General features: G+C 35.2%; 1 protein-coding gene across 12 annotated transcripts in view; it reads right to left on the bottom strand.

Moving 5' to 3' along the window:
- The window catches only part of LOC137237648 (uncharacterized), a 548,551-nt gene that overhangs the window by 462,536 nt on the left and 68,445 nt on the right, over positions 1 to 17,570 (bottom strand). For all 12 annotated transcript variants that reach the window (XM_067761531.1, XM_067761537.1, XM_067761536.1 and 9 more), the window contains one exon: positions 16,988 to 17,003. The gene's annotated coding sequence lies outside the window, so the exon portion shown is untranslated. The remainder of the gene's footprint in view (positions 1 to 16,987; positions 17,004 to 17,570) is intronic.

The raw sequence follows: 17,570 nt of genomic DNA, 5'->3' as shown, positions 1-17,570 counted from the left end.
CAAAAAAATAGTGGGTTACTATCCCATTGCTATCGACTTCTTGAAGTTTGGCCGACAGATACTAGCCCCTGTTGTTTCCGCATCATCAAATTTTAATCCATCGGTGAACCACCCCTCTAAATCAGGGTTAGTATATGAATTCCTTCTTTCCCAAAGAGTTTTGTCCACAATGGACACCACGAAATTATGTGAGTTTCTGAGTTTGAGGGCCCCTGCATCATGTAGTTGCAATTCTTGTAAATCTTCTTATTAATTTCAAGTGCCCTTTCATGTTTGGGTTTTTGAGCATTAGTTTAGCAAGTGAAGCCTTATCGTTTATTAGAATAAGGGAGGGAGGTATTACGTACATTAGCGGAGAACGTTCTCACCGCACCCGTTATGGCAATACAAACTCGTCGATGCAGTTTTCTTAATTTTATTATTACTGTTGAAATTGGCGAATCATCGGTTTGGTAGGCGGAGCACGCTACCATCACACCACGACAACTATCTGTTAGTCCTTTTTGAACTGATTAATAATTCCTCAACCTGTGCTACTTTTGTGCTCTCAGTTACCTTCTCCTACGGTCTAGGTTGCTTGCGAACAGCCTTCTCGAACAGGTGCTTATTAAATCTCATTTTTGTATCTGATAATTGAATATTTACTTATACACATGTATATGTGTGGGTAATGTTATCTTCGCTCTAAACTGATGATTACATATATGTTTCTCCTTCTTTTTCGCTCTTAGCTGCTGATTATATATATATGATATATTCCCCTCGCTCTTAGCTTTGCTGTTTTCATGCAAGTGTGTAAATTAGGTTTGGACTTATCAATCAAATAAATGAGTTTTCTCAGTCACACTTCTTCAGACAGTAAAATCTAAGCCAAACCCTCAAATATAAATTTCGTAGCGATTTCAGCCGGTTAGAGGACAAAAGTAGGTCTATAGAGTCTTAAATTTTGAACATTGAATTTCCAGTGAACAAATTCAAGTATCCTTTAGTTGGCGATATCGCATATAAATTTTGGTTCAAAGAAAAAACATTTAAGGCGCATTATATAGAGATCCAAGCTCAGACTACACTGTGCGACAACCCTCAACCATTTGTCGTCGTGACAAAAGCTAAGTGATATCGCCAACTGTAGTATTTTGGTTATTGGAAATAAAAATTTCTAAAGAAACTTGTTCAGTCTCCACAAAAAATCTTTATTTTGAACTCATGTAATATTTTTGACTTTAGTTTTACCATCTGGAAAAATCCTTTTTTTATTTAATTATAAGGACCACCCTTATATATATATATATATATATGTAGTTTAATACATTTATATTTAAGTCATTAGATATTATATACATATTTATGGCATTTCAAAAATTCAGCGAATTAAACTTAAATTTATAGCGACCTCAAGCTTCCATTGTACACCCCCAACAGCCGAAATAAAAACTTTCTCTACTTCCACACATACACACGGAAACCGCTGACACACTTAGAAACTCTTTTTTATATAAACATGCAATTATTTATATTTATATAAACACATTTGTATCTTTTTACTTACCTAAGAAACACTTTCACCATTTTTTTTTATACTTTTGACTCAGTTAGTTCGAAGGAAATATTTAATCACCTGCATAAATCATAGCCAAAAAAATATTATACCAGTACGCGCGCTTACGCAAGCACACAAACACATACACACACATTTAGCCATACGCACTCAAATTATAAAGTTGAAAAACGCCCGCTATAAAAGGGCCGTCGAACGAAAGGAAAAGCAAGCGAATATAAATGGAATGACAAAATGAAACGAAATTAAAATTGGCACAAAAGCCAATGCAAATGTCTATCGTAAGCAAAAGTAAAGGCAAGAGGTGAACACTGGACATCCTGCGAGCAAAAAAGTGTATCAAGTAGGAAGCACAGAGTTGAGTCTACGACTTTTGACGCAAAAAGGTGCATGAAAGTGGGTGAAGCAAATTTCAACGTCACGTTATATAACCAGTTGTATTTGGATTTAAGGCGCGATGAATTAATTTAACTCACAAGGTGAACTCAAGTGCGTTTAAGACTGCTCCTAGCTACAGCCGACTTGAGCCTTCGGGTTCATACTAGACTTGAAAATTATTCCCGTTTTCAAATCTGCTGTAGTCAAGTGGCACGAAATTGAGATCTATCCCTTCTTCGTTTGACCTTACCAACGCGGCTGCGACTTACTCTTTCTTCTGCTCACTCTGCTATATTTCAAAGGACTCACCTATGTAAAGCATGGGTTTGCTTATCGAGAGACGGATTTTCTTTCCAATTCTAATGTTGGGTAAACCAACACTTAATAAATCAAATGACCAACAAAAAGGTAGAGCATATTCTTTTCTTTTCAATGGTTTACTAAAAGCGAAAAATGGTCTGTGTTGAGCCTTCAAGCGGACTACTACCCTGACAGCAGATAGTGTGCCTAGTAGGGACATTAATGCAACAATAGGAAAAAGGTCTTTTTCGGGGTTAGCCCTCTTCAGTGATTACATGTAGGTCCGGTCCCATCTATTTCTAGGAAAAGGGCTTTAACTGAGTATAATAAAATCTTTAGTAATCTTGATTTAGGTTTTGCGATACTTAAATCCTTATTTTTGTCAAAGCTTATATTAGTTTTTAAATGTATTTTAAAGGAGCCTTTTGTACTAAGTCAATATTGTTATCTAGTCTGTAAGATAGATGTAATCATAGACTCAAATAAAATTAAATGAAAGAAAAACATAAAGCTGCACGACGTTAATTGCAAGATAAGCTCGGCCTAAACCCCTTCGGAGGAAAATTTCGCGAAGCAAACGGATCACCTGTAACTGGCCCTGTTTGTGAGATCGACTATTTTATAGATTGAATGGAGCAAAGAGACCCCATGAATTTATTTCTATCGTCCATCATTTCAAACTTTCCAAACCAAGCATTCCGCTTTTGCCATTTGTACTCGATATTCCGACAGTAATTTAGCATTACACCTGAACAAAGGGTGGTCCTGTGGGCACCGTCCATGTATACCTCAGCGGATGTACGAATTGAGTGAACAAAACTTCCCAACTGCATGGTTAAGTGTCGCAAGATTGCTATTCAAGTCGATATTGGTAGACCGAAAAATGCACGCATCCAGTTCGATAGAACTAGGCTTTCGAATGGATTTTCTTTACCCGTATACTGAAAGATCGTTTTATGCTGAAATCTAATACTACGGCTAACCATAAATCATCTGGGAATATATTTGTATGATGCCCAATTATTCCCTAAAGTTAAACTTTCATTTTACTTGTCCCATGCAACACAAACAAAGCCATTGTAAGCGTGATTCTGCGGCAGACAAATGGACAACCGGATGTAATTGTGCGCTCAGTAGCACAGTAGCCCAGTGACATACTACTAGTAACTTGAGCAACCCATTTCCATTACGAAATCGTGCATATTTTGTGTGGTTGCCTAGCGGCAAATAAATCTGTCACAAATAATCTGTAAATTTATGTTTACACTCAATATTAAATTTTAAACATTAAATATAGCATACTTTATGGCGGTCGCAAGCAAATACATTTAAAACTATGAATGCATTCACTAAGTTTTTTCCAAAACAAAAATTCTTTATTTTTGAAAAAAAAGGCAACAAATCAAAAAGAACTACGAACGACCATGGATTGAACAATAATTGTTTTTGCAATCAATCTCAAAAGCATTATTTTGGATTTTGTGTATAATTTACTTTAACGAATATGGTACTTGTATGAGGGGTGGCAGAGCTGCAAGATCTCGGATATCGAGGAAGCAATTAAAATTTCTAGTATTTGCCAAGAAGATGGAATTATTCCATAACATTAGTCCTGGCACCTAATTGGCTCTCTTCCGTTTGATCTCCAAACAAATTTTGGTGGCTCTGTGGACACATTCAGTCTATGTGTTGTATTAATTGAACGACCAGTTCAATTCAATGAGAGTTAACGCACCTTAAAGAACTTGTGAGTGCGAGTCAGTAGAATTAAACAATATACTTATTGTGATCTTACTGAGTGGGTACTTTGCGTTTGGTGGGCTTAAAGTTTTTTTGTACTGTACAAACATCTGCAAATGAGGTGAAATATTAACAGCTGATATGTCAAGTGAAGGCGGTTGCGGAATGTCAAACGGAACTTCCGCAATAGATTGGCCTTTTTCTACTTGGAGCATTGATTGGACGTGAAAATTTTATCGCGCGCAATAGGAAAAAGTAAAGTTTATTTGCAAACGCAAAAGTTCAAGTAAACCTTTCGAACTTAAAATAAAGTTATCTCGCGAAATATATTTGTGTATAATCGCGGCGGATAATATTCTGCCATTACTTACAAACTTTATAAATATCGCGAGGTTCGCAATTCATAAACCGTTCCCATATGCAGCTTCAGCGACTGTTAGCACAAATTGGTTCCTGGGCGCCATCAGTCAAAGGAAGGGCTTTGAGATAACAATGGTAGCAGCTTAAAATATATACCCCTTTAAAGCAATTAGGGATCTGAAGGAACGGCTAATATTTCCGCCTAAAACTTGGTGCACCTAACCTGTTAATCCACGTGGACCAATAATTCATTGGCTTGGTGACCACAACAATTTTTCACAGTCCAATTTCCATGAGTAGTTAAAGTAATGAAATTTACTAAGTTGGATAGTTTAGCATAAATAACTTAAGTAGTGATTACATACTCGTGAGTGAAGGAAAATATATGTATAGACAAGAATGGTTGTTTATATAGGCTTCATATTTATAAACAGAGATACCCACGAGATCACTGAGCTAAGTAAAAGTGAAATTTTATCGATATCATTATGATACATTGGGAAACTATATAGTTGCAAAACACAGAAAAACCAAATGTGCAGAAAAAAAACATTGGATTATCGATAAAGGAAAATGTTTTCTTTCCTATAAACCACATAGGCTGTAATAACCCAATTCGGGTTTTCTTGTTAGCAACTTTTTATTATTTAAAGAAACGAAAATAAAACACACTTTTCATTGTCTTTGTAAAGAATAACACCGATATATATATAAAGCTTCACATTATAATCGAGGGTAATGGAATACTTAGTCATACCCCCTTTCTATATATTTTGACGACGTCCCTATCGTGCATAAAATCATAGAGGGATTCTGAGTAAAGAAGCAGAAGCAAGAAAAAGGTACAAGTTTAAGTTGTAAACAAATAGTAAATAGCGGTATTATTTGTAATTTTGTAAAGCCGTGAGTGAGATTTCTTTTGGTACATATTGTTACGAATGTTGGCGGCACTAAGGGGTACTGCCATCTCTAGGCCGATGCTAAGCAGTGACGTGAATTCACATCAATAATTCAATCAATATGTCTATACATACGCGTGCACGCGGCGGAGAAGCAACGCACAAGCACATGCAGATATCTTATCTGAAATGTTCCTAAAGGTATGCAATTGTGATTGTGAAGGTGTCGCTCACACATGGGGTATGAGAGAAGCTATAAAAATTATACATCTATAGTTGTAGCTGAGAAATTTATAAATAACTAATAAGTTCTGGAATTAGAAAAGCATAGAAATATGCAACGAGGAGGTCTGACAGTATAAAAAAGCGACAACAGTGGAGGTGAGAGATCAGTTTCATTTAAGCTATCAGTCAGTTTGGTTATTAAGCAAGCAAGTTACAAAGTATAAATGTTATTGTGAAGTACTTTAATAAAGGCCATTTTTCCGTTATTCAATATAGGAGTTATTTATTCAACAGTTTAGTGATACGAACGTTAGCAGAAGATTGCAAATAAGGGGAATTGCAGTAAATTCGTTACAATATTTATCTACATATAGCATACATATTAAACTAAGTCACTCACAAGAGTGATAAACAGCCCACCAACAACTCAACAGGCGCCTGCTGACAGCAATTGGCAAATATCACATGTAAGTTCTCATATTTATGATTTTGTATCTATTCTCTTAACTAGTTATGTATTAACAGAAGTAACACTCACATTTCTATTGATATAAGGAGAGTATCGCGATTAGCAGCGATTTCGTAGCGTTTGTTATTGACATTGTGGTTATTTTGCAAAATCAAGCTGCTCTCCTAGGTTAGTTTTTTTTTTATTTTGTCTCTACACTACATTATCGATAGCTTTCAATTATCATTAGTAGGCTAAGTTAATTATTAGTTTTATTCCATTTGCTTACGGGAAAACCATATGTTCATACCTTTTCACTTTAGTATTACTTTGATACGAGGACTGCCTAACAAGTCTAGAGCTTTGTAAATATTTTAATAAATGATGCCATTTTCGTTAAAAACATTAAATAAATGAATTGTATGTTTTGAAATTGAAATAATGTGGTAGTGAGGTTTGTTTATTGTGGGATGATTCATCCTTAGATCGATTGTTTGGTTGGGTTGGGCGATGCGAAAAACATATCTCTCTATGGCTGGGTAGGGGAGAGGGGAGGAGCAACTCCCAGGGGTTGAATGACAGATTCTCTACTCCGCTTAGTGTCGGTACGCTTTAAATATATTGGTATTTTAAGTCCCTTCGGTAAGTTGCTTTTGGTTAATCTACGGTTTCATTTTCCTTAGAATTTTTATGTATGTACATGATTCTTTTGTGTAGTCATTTTCGTGCAAGAATTGTAGCGGGCAAGAACCACTCCCCATCCGACGAGCTAAGATCCCGGCTAACCCTAGCATGCACACAGCCCCTGCCTGCGCGCTCCAAGTAGATGAGTTTATCACAAACTTAATCTCACACTTCCTTCTAAACAGCTTGGCCTTCAGAATTAACGATTTTGTAAAATTAACAAGACACGCTCTGCAGTGTATTTTAAAGCTATCTAATTGTAAGTGCGCATATAAGTACAAATTACTACAAGTGCAGATGATGTATCCAAGCTGCAAATCATTGCGCATTGATTGCACCGTAGTATATGCATTGCATTTCTGTAATTTTACCAAACAAGTTGCTTGCAAATTTTACAGTTGCAAAAATTTGGTTGAATAGTTGATTGTAAATTTTACGATTTCAAAGGAGCAATCAAATTTGATTGCAATCTACATATACAAACCAGGCAATCATAGATTTTTAATATTAACAGCTCATACCATAAAATCCTCTCTGCACACTTATGAAGCTCCGGCCCAAAGAGCATACATACCTATAAGTGAAATTGATATCACAGGATGGGGAGTTTCCGCTGAGTCTGTAGAAGTGGAAAACTTGAAAGAAAAAGTTGCTCAGAAGCAGTAAGAATAAATAATAGCTGCTTGTTTTATAAGCTAGGGGAAATAAAATGCTTGGCAGGTTATCGCATTGCATAAAAAGCAACAGCACAAAGCAAGCTAGTTAAATTTGTTTCAGGTTTGAAACGAAATCAGTTAAGCAACAGTCGACCAAAAAAAGGGCATTATTATGAACTAGCGAATGAAATTCGAAAGCTGTCTAATCACGTAAATTGTTTCCAAGTCCGAAAGATATTTCTTTCGAATCGAATTATATACTAAACCCTTCGAAAATCCACCTACTAACTAACTGATATACGAACACTAACATATATGTACCAGTAGGGTACTTAAGTATTAAATGGATATATTTACTTCAATGCTTATAACTTTTGTATTAGTACATCGATTTTGTTGAATGAAAGCTTTTTTTTGTTTTTTGTAATAAAACAGAGCTTAGAGAAAAAAAACAAATCTGAAAAAAAATAAAAAGTTTTCGAGATCCTTCCTCGCAAAATACAAAATTTTTTTTTATTTTTACAAAAAAAAAATTGAAAAAATCCGTAATGATTGGTCGTTATCTTTGAATCTGCAAGGCCTAGCAAAAAGTGTTGTAAGTACAGTTTGTAGCAAATTTTATTACCTTTTAAAAACTTTAAACCGTTTTGCTCAATTCGTTCTTGATATATTTATGATTAAGTGGACCCAATTTTTTTTTGGAAAAACGGCTATTCGTAAATATCTCAAAAACGTTACCATAGAATTAAAAATAACATTGATTTTCGAAATCAGGGGGTGATTCTACATAGGAGTTTCATAGTGGCGTCTCTAGTACATTTTGGCTGTAAACCAGTGTAATAATACTAAATGCTAGAAAATAATTATGTAGGTCTTAGGTACTAGTTCGGCGTGAAATTTCTAAAAATGTGAGGCGTAGCATAACCTGATTAAGGTTCAGTTGGTCTTACTTATGACTATTAATAGAAATTTGATGCGTCCAACGCTTTTATTTAGTTGTCTGTTCAACGCCCTAGATTGATGAGGAGTGTGACGACTAGCACCTAGGACCTACCTATTTATTTGCTAGCTTTTAGTGTTATTATTACTTAATGTGAATATTGTTTTCAATAAAACCGTTTAACTTAAGATTTTTTTTTTATTATTTTATTTTAATAGTCTTTAAATAGATTTGCTTCATTTTTAATATAAAACAACAATTTAAGATACAAATTGTTTTCTTAAAGCCTTAAGTTATAAGTGCTGGTATTTGCTCTTATCTCAATACATATGTACATCACTAACATATCTAAGCCATGTGATCCAACTTCAAAACTAATAATAATAAAAACATAAGCAAAACGTGCCTCAAGTAATAAAAGGGCGTTATTCATACATTTTGTAGACCAACATATTTTATTTATATTTTATTACAGTAAAAACTTTCATAATCTTTCGGATTTTACATTCTAAACTCATAAATACGTTAGAGCTACGCGTTTAAATATATGCTAATAAAATTGCAGCAATTTATTGCCTGACAAAACTTTTTCTATAAAAATGTTAATGTCCAATTTTTGCATAACTGTTCATATACAAATATATGGGCGAATTCCAAATAAAGTCCACCACGAACCGAAAATTAAAAGTGCTCAGACATTTTTTCTATCACTTCGGATTAAAGATCAAATACGTATCTGATGTGGAAGTAAAATAGTTCATGGTTTCCTTTTATCCTGCACAGAAAAACATGATTTCAAAGAAGGTATTTTTTCGGTTATACGTATTTGGCAATTTTACTAACAAAATATAACCACCATTCTTTATATTGTTTTATTTGTTTATTTATTTATTTATTTAATTTCAGCCTACAGAATTTAATTCTTACAGACCAGATGTTGTACGCAGTTTATCAGTTAAAACTAGTGTACAATTTTAATTTAAATATACTTATTCTATCACTAAACTCAATAACGCTAGCATAGGTATTGCATAATCTAATGTGTCTACCAATAACGAATTTTTCTTAAGTTACGAGGAGGGTCATATAAATTGAACAAATTAGATAAGTCCTCACAGTGTATGTTATTATTAATGACACTATAAATAACAAGTAAGGAAGGCTAAGTTCGGGTGTAACCGAACATTACATACTCAGCTGAGAGCTTTGGAGACAAAATAAGGGAAAATCACCATTTAGCAAAATGAACCTCGGGTAACCCTGGATTGTGTTTGTGTGACATGTGCATCAAATGGAAGGTATAAAAGAGTATCTTAAAACAGATTGGGCCTTAGTTCTATAGGTGGACGCCTTTTCGAGATGTCGCAATAAGGGTGGACCAGGTGTGACTCCAAAATGTGTTTGTACGATATGGGTATCAAATTAAAAGTATTAATGAGGGTTTTAAAGGGAGTAGCCCTTAGTTGTATATGTGAAGGCATTTTCAAGATATCGACCAAAATGTGGACCAGGGTGACCCAGAACATCTTCTGTCGGGTACCGCTAATTTATTTGTATATGTCATACTACGAACAGTATTCCTGCCAAGATTCCAAGAGCTTTTTATTTCGCCCTGCAGAACTTTTCCGTTTTCTTCTACTTAATATGGTAGGTGTCACACCCATTTTACAATGTTTTTTCTAAAGTTATATTTTGCGTCAATAAACCAATCCAATTACCATGCTTCATCCCTTTTTTCGTCCTTGGTATAGAATTATGGCATTTTTTTAATTTTTCCAAATTTTCTATATCGAAAAAGTGGGTGTGGTTATTGTAGGATTTTGCCCATTTTTAATACCAGGATAAATTGAGTGCATATAAGTACGTTAACTAAGTTTAGTAAAGATATATCGATTTTTTCTCAAGTTATCGTGCTAACGGCCGAGCGGAAGGACAGACGGTCGACTGTGTATAAAAGCTGGGCGTGGCTTCAACAGATTTCGCCCATTTTCACAGGAAATAGTTATCGTCATAGAATCTATGTCCCTACCAAATTTCACAAAGATTGGTGAATTTCTTTCGCCCTATGGCATTAAAATTATTCCAGACAAATTAAATGAAAAAGGGCGGAGTTACGCCCATTTCGAAATTTCCTTTTATCTTTGTACTTTGTTGCGCCATATCATTACTGGAGTCGAATGTTGATATAATTTACTTTTATACTGTAAAGATATTAAGTTTTTTGTTAAAATTTGACTTAAAGAAAAATTTTTTTTTTAAAAGTGGGCGTGTTCGTCATCCGATTTCGCTAATTTTTATTTAGCACACATATAGTAATAGGAGTAACGTGCCTACCAAATTTCATCATGATATCTTACACGACTGCCAAATTACAGCTTGCAAAACTTTTAAATTACCTTCTATTAAAAGTGGGCGGTGCCACGCCCATTGTCCAAATTTTTTCTAATTTTCTATTTTGCGTCATAAGGTCAACGCACATACCAAGTTTCATCGCTTTATCCGTCTTTGGTAATGAATTATCACACTTTTTCGGTTTTTCGAAATTTTCGATATCGAAAAAGTGGACGTGTTTATAGTCCGATTTTGTTCATTTTAAACAGCGATCTGAGAGGAGCGCCCAGGAACCTACACACTAAGTTTTATCAAGATACCTCAAAATTTACTCAAGTTATCGTGTTTACAGACGGACTGACAGACAGATGGATGGACGGATATAGGGACATGGCTAAATGAATTTCTTTTTTCACCCAGATCATTTTGATATATAGAAGTATATATCTATCTCGATTAGTTTATGCCGTGGATTACTGCGGATTACCGTTATGCGAACACAGTTAATATACTCTGTGAGCTCTGCTCAGCTGAGTATAAAAAGTATTGAGAAGTATATTCTTCTATCATATAGGGACTGTAAGCCCATTATTTTCCATTTACCAATGTAAGAAGGAAGATTACCTTGCCACGGTAACTTTCTTAGAGCAAATTTCGTAAAAACTTTTTGAACTCTTTCGATTTTGCTTGAGTGGGTTTCATAGTACGGGCACCATATTAGAGAACAATACTCTAGTCTGTTTCGAACAAGAGATATGTAAAGATCGCCGTTCAACTCAGAGCTTTATATTTGTCTTATTACCATTTTTCTTAACCTATCAATGCTAAAGTGAACAAGTAAGGGTGTCCAGGTTCGGGTGTAACCGAACATTTTATACTCAGCGTGAGTTTGGATTGTACAGTTCATTACAGATAAATCCCTTTTTCGAATGTTGTTACGAGGGACTTAGTTAGAGGCTCTAGAAATGTTGTTTTTGTAGTACTAAGGGTGCTCCTCGAAGGCCTTAGAGAGTGTTATCGATATTTGTGGTCCTTTGCTGGATGCAGATCCGATACGTTCCGGTACCAAGCCCGACCATCTCGGCAAGGAAAAACAACATGCCTCCCAATTACCCCCTCAAATGTTCTGAGAGCGCTTGTAATTCTGGAATCTAATATGAGTCCAAAATACTTGAAAAATATGAGCTTTTAAAATATGATCATAGAGGAGCCTTTAACGACTCCGATATGATGAAAAAGTTGACCGTTTTGCCAAGAGTGTTCAGCAAACAAAGGAATTTCAGAATGGATATTCATATTTTATTTTTGGAAAAATTGTCGTTCAAATTATTTATTTACTTACTTAATTGGCGCTTAGCCGTTTAGTTTATGGCCGTCCAACAAGGCGCGCCAGTCGCACCCTCTCTGCCAACCGGCACCAAATGTTCGCACCAAGGGAGTTTAAATCGTTTTCCACCTGGTCCATCCAACGGAGTGGGGGCCGCCTCTACCTCTGCTTCCATAGGCGGGATTTGATAGAAATACTTTCTTGGCCGGAGCGCCATCCTTCATTCGCATAATATGGCCCAGCCAGGGCAGCCGTTGCATTTTAATTCGCTGGATAATGTTGATGTCTGCGTATAGCTCGCCGTTAAATCTTCTTCCGTGCTCGCTATCGCCAACGCGTAGAGGTCAATAAATCTTTCGAAAAACTTTTCTCTCGAACACTCCAGAGCCTCTGATGTTGTCATGGTCCATGCTTCTGCACCATATAGCAGGACGGAAACGATAAGTGACTTTCGGAGTATGATTTTCGTTTGCCGAGAGAGGACTTTTAAATTTGAATATAACAATGTCTTTTCTGTCTTTCTAAATTGTTACAAACGCTTTTTTTTCAAGGACGGCTCGCCAAACCATTTCGTAAGTATCCGCATGTTAACAATGTGTTATGGACTTTTTTGATTGCAGCAACAAATTGCCTCCGTTGTTTATCCCGGTTTGTGTGTCTTGCGTTTGTTGGTCTTCGATAAGGCCTGATATCAAATATTATACTTTCCACAAGGCTTCGCAATAAGCTACCCCATTTTCAATGACCCTTGAACGAGGAAATTGTAATCCCTTATTTAATGCATATAAATGACTCCGAAAAGGGTCATATAATAAGTAAATTATACGCTATTCATGAGCGTAATAGGAGTCTGATCGAGCACCATTTTAGGGGCTTGATCAGACTCTCATTTATAAGCCTGATCGAAGTCCATTTAGGCTCACATATTTTAAATAAAGCTTATTGGAAGTCCAAAATGAGCTCATAGAGAGCGTATAAGATGCAATTTAGGACACCTTTCCGCCGCTTTTAAGACTCCGATTGTTTTCTTAGATCATTGATACAAAACTATGCGCTAAGATATACATTCATATTATAATTCTAGTATTATTATTCTAGTGTACAACCCTTCTAAATATCTTTTATAAACAAGTGAGCATGGTTTTTAACCGATCCCGTGAATTTTTACTACAAATACTTCCTGCTATAAAGAATGTATGTATTTCCAATATTATTACGATATGTTAATATTTCTCCAAGATATGGCTCCCGAAACAGAGAAACTAGCTTAGCCCAAAAAGGGGCAGTGTCACGCTCATTTTCAAAAATTTTTACGTTTTGTAACTTTTTGTTACCATTCCATTTAGAATATAAAACAACAATTCAACAAGGCAACTCCACCTTGAGTTCCATTGCCATTCTGTTCTTAGCACACATAATTTGCTGCATCGGTTCTGACGATTTGAGCACTTCCAGATACATATTACATGACAATCCCACAATTCCAATACAAATATCGAGGAATGTTAACAACCTTTTCTAAGCACCAGGATATCCTGCATGACAATTAAGGGATGCGAAGACACCCGTTCCTCCACATAGAATTTAACTGTTCGTCCGATAAAAAATAAATATCTTAATGTATCTTATGCAAATCCTCGTCCTCTTGATGAAGCAATGAGATAAAAGATATATCTTTATTGAGTTGATTCGCACCTACTTATCAAATTTACTCTAGGTACGATACCAACTGTTCATAATAGCCAAACACAGCTTCAAAACATTTCGAAAAGAAGAATAAGCACAATTCCACTCTCACAACTATCAACTGCATATGCATCTGCTTGTCATCTGCTTGTTTAGGGATTTTTTACCATTTTTTTTTTTAGAATAAGTAAAGAGGCTGCTTTACCCTTGTGGGAGAGCCAAGGGAAAGGTTTATGACCAAATTTCCAAGCAAGAAGACCGTATTACTCCGAAGAGAATACTTTATTGTCTGCTTCAAATAACAAACGACGGCATTACTCCGCAGATAATGCTTAAATACCAACTTCAGCAGAGAGGAGACTGCATAGCTGTATGTGTTATTGTCAACTTTCCCAAAAAAGGGAACTCACCTGCAAAAAAAGCCAAAATGCGGGATCCCTCACTAGGAGGTCGATCCCGCTAACAGGAGGAGTGGCACATTGTATACTTGTCACCACTGGTTTATCCTTTTCCCCGCGGTACAGTTTTTATTGATCATGATAGGGTCACGCAATCGATGCACGTGCCCATATTGCTCCCTTCAAATTCTCACCCCTCAGGTTTTGATAGTTTTTTTTGTATTATGCTTGCCTTTTACGAATGGTAAAGGTAAGTTGGTATTCCTAGGTAAGTTGGTATTCCTATTCGGGCATATTCTAACCCCTTAACCGCAGAGGGAAAATGCGAAGACAAAGTCAACGTAACATCTGAAGTAAGGAACATTCACAACAGGTTTTTGCACACAAGTGTTTAAGATATCAAAAAATCGGACACCAGCACTGTTCTCTGATATATATACAAGTGTACATCTGTGCTATTGATGTTTCAAGTTTTCTAGAAATACATCAACACAGATAATTTTACTTTTGGGCACTTTAAAGTTGCATCTACTTTTTTTGTTGTTAACATCCTTCAAATGCAGGCTAATAAATTTTGAGTTGTTACCTTTTCCTTAGCAGCCATCAGTGAGAAAAATCTTACATTCTGTTTATGTTTGTATGCACGATTTTGTGTCTCGAATCTTCGCTCAAATTCTCACTCGCTCAGTGGCTTGGTTGCTCTGCTCAGTCGACTTATGCCATTGCGTTTGTGAAACTTACACGGTCATTATCGTTTCAACAACGCTCAGGGAGTAAAATACGAAAAAACTTTATGTATAAATCCTACTACACTACAAGTGATAAAATGTGCATAATAATTTATGCTGAATGTATGTCGGCAATTTTTTCCACCACTTTGTTGGCTTTTCTTTTTTTTTATTCTTTTATCTTTTCTCCGAGCGTTTTTTAACTTTTCATTTGTTGTTTGTATATCCGAGTTTTTTCCAATTTTCTTTGCATATTTTTTTCAATTTGTTCTTTTGCCTCTTCTTTGAGATAAGGTTAGTGATTGCTGAAGTGTACTATGTGGTTCCTCTCGCTTTTTGAATAAAAAGCGTGTTGAGCGCTTAATGACGGAAATATTTCACACAGAAATTGTAAGACATAAAAGCGATGAATAGAAAAAAATGTTTGCTTATGTTGAAAAAACCCAGAAAAAAAGTTTTAAAAGTGGAGGTGCGCACATTTATGATGATTATTATTATTATTATGGTTACTCACATTTTCATGACCAGCATTCTACCTATAATTTTCATGCTAGGACAAGAGATGACATTTAACTAACTTTTTGTTCATATAATAGCATCTTGAATGCATAGCTCAACGCTTAAAAACAAACTTGCTAAGGCGGCATATTGTTCAGCGAACTTAATAAAAAAATTTCCAAAAAAATATCTCAGCTTTTTATAAGACAGCTAAGCAACCTAAATTAAGCTGATGAAGAAACCAATGAAAAAAATTCGTGAGTACTAATTAGAGTTCGATATATAGAAAACTTATATTTTTAAGTTAACAAGCTCTCGCTTAGGGGTTGAAGTTAAACCAAACCAAAGATAAATTTACCAGAAGCAAATAATGTTGGGCTTTTTGGGGAAGCTTGGTTGGCCTTTTATCGACTAGCCGGTACCGGCTTGGTTTACTATCGGCTTATTATCGATAGCGAACTGTCGATGAGCTATCGGTTTTTTAACGTCAAATCATTGGCTCCTTATTGACTTTTATTAGGTTTACAGATATTTCATCAATTTTATATAATACAATCTTATGTCTATTTCATAAAAAATCTATGAGTAGCCGATAACAAATCAATAATATTCCGATAAATCCTACGATAAGGAACCAAAAACTTATTTGTATAAAATTGATATAGTTTTTATAACAACCCGATATTTGTTCCATACTTTTTTCGATAAATGTATGATAAAATATCGATATATTTTCAATAAATAATCGATAAATTTTAAATTTCAAATAAAAAACTTTCAAAAACAAATGGATAACTTATCGATAGAAAATAGATAACGTTCTTATAACAAATAGATAACTTTTCGATAAGCAAAATGATAACTTTTTGATAAAAAATCGATAACTTTGTGCAACATATCAAACATGCTTCGCTAAATAGCTAAGAAACTTTCAATAACAAATCGATAACTTTTCGAAAGCAAACCGATAACTCTTCGCCAAAATAATCCGTAACTCATTAATAGTCTTAGCTTTCGATAGCAAACTGATATCACTATCTATGTCTCGTCGACAACGTACCTATAACAAACTCACACAAATAACTCGTCGAAAAGAAATGAATAACACACCCATAGCTCATCGACAACAAACCGTTAATACTCCGTTATTGATAACACACACTGCCTTGCCCTAATTTGCTCTCTGTTTTCGCTCATAACATTTGCACCACAGACATTGTTCTCACATTAAGCTTTAGTTACACTTACATTCTTATTTCCTCATTTAGCATAACACTTCCAAAGATTACGCTTACGTTTCTGCATTCTTAAATACCGCGAGCAAGGATGATTTTATATAAAAAATTAAATCGACGCAACAGTATCGAATATAACAGGTTGGTGAACCTTTACTTCACTGACAAAGAAATATAATTCGCTAGTTCGATGTTACGCTTACGTTATTATGCCATACGTTTTTACATATATCTTCTTCTCCGCTACAACTATACGTAGAGATACGCTTTCGGCTGCAATTATAGCTATATGTACTAACATGACTACTACTATAAATTTACACTTAAACCCTTATATGGTAATACGCTTTTACGAGAGCACGGTTTTGCACTAATACGATTTTAAGCGAGCGCACTTTTACAATAATGCGGCTTACGCTGGTGGTCCTTCACATTAATCCTCATACCTCGTTCTTTGCGCTTCTCACGATTTTACGCTTGTTCGTAAGCATAAACGCTTATGCTATCATAGAATAACTTACTTACTTTTGGGTATCCCGAACAACTTGTAACCAATTTTTCGTCTTTACGGAAAGTAAAATTGCAATTATACTCACCATTGGATATCAGTCGCTGAAAATATAAAATAAGTGATTAGATCTATGCATTAGGTGCGTAAATATTAAGGGCGAATGAATGGTGACTTATAACCATAAAGCCATAACCAGATAAAACAGCTGATCACACTACTTTATGGAAATCAATGTAGTCGAGTTAGCGTCATGGTATGGCACCATTAATCGATTACATTGATTTCCATAAGGTAGGTGCTCACAAGTGCAAACATATATATTCTTAAAGGGCGAATTAATGGTGACTTATAACCATAAAGCCATAACCAGATAAAACAGTCTACCAGCTGTTTTATCTGGTTATGGTTATAAGTCCGTTTGATGTGACATCAAAATATTTTGTAGTTGGAGGAGGGACAAGCATACGTGGTGCAGAGTCGAGTAAAATCTTTGCAAGGATTATGTATTGAGGACTTAGATTGTAACAAATTGTCAGGAAAGAGTCACTAAATGAACTAAATAGAATGAGATAAATGGGCAATTAAATAAAGACTAAAAACTTGAAAAAAAAATTAAGTTAAACGGTTTTATTGAAATCGGTACTTACATGAAGTAAAAATAATACTAA

The sequence above is a fragment of the Eurosta solidaginis genome, chromosome 1, assembly GCF_040869045.1.
Source record: "Eurosta solidaginis isolate ZX-2024a chromosome 1, ASM4086904v1, whole genome shotgun sequence".
NCBI classification, from domain to species: Eukaryota; Metazoa; Arthropoda; class Insecta; order Diptera; family Tephritidae; genus Eurosta; species Eurosta solidaginis.
This window is presented reverse-complemented; position numbering and strand designations above follow the sequence as displayed.